The 3610-nt window shown below is 35.5% G+C and overlaps 1 long non-coding RNA gene across 1 annotated transcript; it reads left to right on the top strand.

The window, feature by feature from the left end:
* Window positions 1-2645: 2645 nt before the first annotated feature.
* LOC125505475 lies at window positions 2646-3324 on the top strand. Its single transcript, XR_007282198.1, has 2 exons — window positions 2646-2771; window positions 3036-3324. It is a non-coding gene; the product is annotated as an uncharacterized LOC125505475 (long non-coding RNA).
* Window positions 3325-3610: the final 286 nt, after the last annotated feature.

The raw sequence follows: 3610 nt of genomic DNA, 5'->3' as shown, positions 1-3610 counted from the left end.
TTTTAATCTAAATAACAAATGTAAAGAAATCGAAGACATTTTCCTATGCGAGCAATCTTCACTAAACTCGAATGAACCTTGCATCTTGGAAACCTTCAAATCAACCAATCATTGTCTAATGTCACCGATCGAAATAAAAGAATCATCGATTACCCAATTAAGAGACAATTCAATATTAATAATTCCAACAAAAACGGAAACAATCAATTTTCAATGTCCACACCAAAACTCCATTGAAACAATGAAATTCCCATCATTGATAATTCCAGAACAATGTGTAACGGAAACTAACGAATTAACTTTTCAACCCCAAAACTCGAACACAATCAACTTACGGTTGAAACATCCAAAAATCAAGATCAATGAAGACTTAAAGGAAAAAATAAAACCTTTACAAATGAACAAAATTAATTTGGAAAACCTTCATGAGGCCTTGAATAATATCAAGAAACTTACAACTCACGAGTTGAAAGAATTTGACGTACTTAGTACAAGTGTATCAATTACAAGTTTCATAATAATTGTAATAGTAATTTTTGTAATTGTAATATTGTACTTTTACCTTAAAAAGAAGAACAATGTAAAGGTGGACATAAAACTGAAACCTCTCGAAAATTTAAAACCCCAATTTTCTCAAACTTAAAGAGGGAGGAGTTATATGACCACTTACGCAGACCACTGTATATTTGAATCAATAACTGTCGATGCAGCATTTAATCACTATATAAGCTGCGCATTCGGCATGAGGAAATTAGTCTTAAGTTAGCAGTTAAAGTTGTTAGTTCGCTGTTGAAAGAATCTATTTTTGGTGTGTAAAAATAAACGTTTTTTAAAAACTAAGTTTTTACATCCAGAAACAAAGTTCTATCTTCGCTTGTTTGGCAATTCGATTAGTTTCTAAGGAGCTCAATGCCAGACTCGCTTACTTCTCTCTATTTGAGGCTCACATCCGCTGCGGCCCACCCTTTTGGGGCTGCTATCACACATAGCAATTTCGAAGTATTATTAAACTTCAGAAAAGAGCTATTCGCTACTTGTTAGGCCTGAAGAGTGGAGCTCATTGCGAGCACTACTTTAAAAACCAGAGAATGCTTACACTTCTCGATTTATTCATCTTGGAGACTGTCTGTTTGATACGCAAACATCGAGTCACCATTCCAGAAGGACCACAACATAGGTACCCTTCCCGAAACTGAAGTCAAGATATTTGGCTGCCCTTTTCCTCCTCGGAACTAATTAAAAACTCAATTATTTACAACGCCAAGAAATTATATAATCATCTTCCACCCCATCTTAAATATCTCCCTAGGTCTTCTAAATTTCGGGAGGGGACAAAAGCATACTTCCTAAAAGGACCTTTTTATTCTGTGACTGATTTTTACTTGGTGTTTCTTGCTTTTTCTGAGTTTGGCTTTTCAACTTCATTAAATTAAACTTTTTCGTTTGGGCAGCCGGTGTTCCTTGTTATGGTTTGGGGTGCTACTTGATTCCATGAACCCATGTTTTCTAATTTTAATTTGTGTGATTATTCTGCGGCGCTTGTCACGATAGGTGGTTGACTTACTCTGATGACCTCTGTGTTTGTAACTTCTGTGCATAACGATTGTACGTGATATATTTTGTACCGTTTTGTTATATCTTTTTAATTTTTCGCCATTGTTGACTGTACTGTACGTACTTTATGGTGTAGTATTTTGTTTTGTTTTTTTTACTCGATTTGTCCAAAAAAATTGTGAATTTTTGCCTGGCATTCAAGCATATTTTAATTTTATTAGATTTTATTACTAGAGGAAAAATTTCAAAATTTTGTGAACTGCATTGTAAAATTAACGGAACGTGATGCGTATGCGGAACGAAAATGCTAATGCGTATATTTTGACAGGGTCAATTACATTGTGCCAATCTCATTACGCGTAAATAGGCGAATATAAAACCTATCCCTTCCCCAAAAGTGTTTTCCGCTGCTAGTTATCGATCAAACTTCGTATCACGTTTCTTTCAATTGTAAAGCTTCAGTAATGGCTTATGATAAGTGCAATTTTATTGTTAATAGTGAGATTTTGTATGTGAATTTATTCATTTTAGAATGGCCAGTACATCGACTACTTGGTTTTTGTTTCAGGAAAACCCAAAATTGTATTGAAAATAAAGCAAGAAAGGAATGGAAAGCAAAATGGGGATTTTACTTAGATCTAGATAAGGTTATTGAAAAAAACATTGTTTAACAGAAAAATATCATTATTTTAATTTATTTTTGAGCAGATTATTATCGACGAGGCAAAGCAACGAGGATTGTCTGAGTCTGAATACAAAAGAATAGTTATCAAGAAAAAGCCAAAGGGTACTAGAGAACCTTATATATGGATCACACATTCCAATAGAGGTGGGCCCATGCTTAGTTCAGGTACCTACTTATTTAAGCCGAATTGATTGGTTAGTCTAAAACATTTGTCTCTAAAAAAATCGTATTAACTAAAAAGCAACCACTGCATTAAAATCGAGACAGCAACTATTAAAGACGTTGTTATGGCCCAAATACTACACTTGGCAACAGAGACAAAAATGCCTCTGTCGCATTTAAGACAGACTAGTACTGTATCCGTTTCCAGAGAAACAAAAAATATAACAAGTCAGTCATCCGTCACGCTCCGGAGTGGCTCAAGTGCACTCAGGTGGTTAACCGCCTAATATCAATATAATAATATAATATAAGGAAAGAAATTAATTGTTGCATAGGGTTCGTACCGATTGCAACCTTAATTTAAGCATAGGTTTAGTACCGATTGCGATTTGTAATATTTGTGGGCTGTAGAGTGTCGAGGAAATACAGAGTAAGCAGTTCATTGTTAGTCTCCCTTTCCAAACCCCCATGAACGGAAGTGTTACGTTCAGACGTCTAATGACTAACATCGTGGCTTCTCTTATATTTAAATCATGCTGATCATAACGGAAACGATACCTCGACTTATTTTTACAGAATACTCGATATAAGTGACAATATAATTGCCTATAAATCATTTGTCATATTTTTTTAGGGGAAATTGGTTGGAGAGCAGCAGACGAGTGTTCTCTAGAAAAATTCGGCACGCTCTATAGAAGTCCCAAGTTTACCGTCCCTCAAACCAATCGATACTCTTCGATATTCTTAGGTTAAATAACAGAAGAAAGTGCGAAGTACATGATAATGTTTTATGGATAGAGCAACTAAGTAACAAGTTTCACTTGGTCAACGTCGATGTCATTATGCAAGTTCTCCATCTGTATTGTTTTGTTCCTATTGATAAGAATTAGTTTAGTTTTGGCCTAGTAAATCTGCAGACCCAACTGTTGGCTTTCATTTGCCACGAGTTCAATTAATCCAGCCAGTTCTTCTTCGCTTCGCTCGCAAGTGACCGTATCACAGACTGTTCTACTCCTCTGAATAATATTGTCTAAATTATAATTTTCAAATAATATAGATATATCGCAGGTGAAAAATGCCAAAGGTACCTTATCCATCGGCCCATGATAAAATACGCCATTACAATCTGTCGCACTATCCAATTGCAGTTGTCGGAACACGACCACCACGAATACGGCCGACTTTAGGCTGCTGTGGTGAAGCACTACT

The sequence above is a fragment of the Dendroctonus ponderosae genome, unplaced genomic scaffold (assembly GCF_020466585.1).
Source record: "Dendroctonus ponderosae isolate FM_Combo_2020 unplaced genomic scaffold, Dpon_F_20191213v2 Dpon_F_20191213_8, whole genome shotgun sequence".
NCBI classification, from domain to species: domain Eukaryota; kingdom Metazoa; phylum Arthropoda; class Insecta; order Coleoptera; family Curculionidae; genus Dendroctonus; species Dendroctonus ponderosae.
This window is presented reverse-complemented; position numbering and strand designations above follow the sequence as displayed.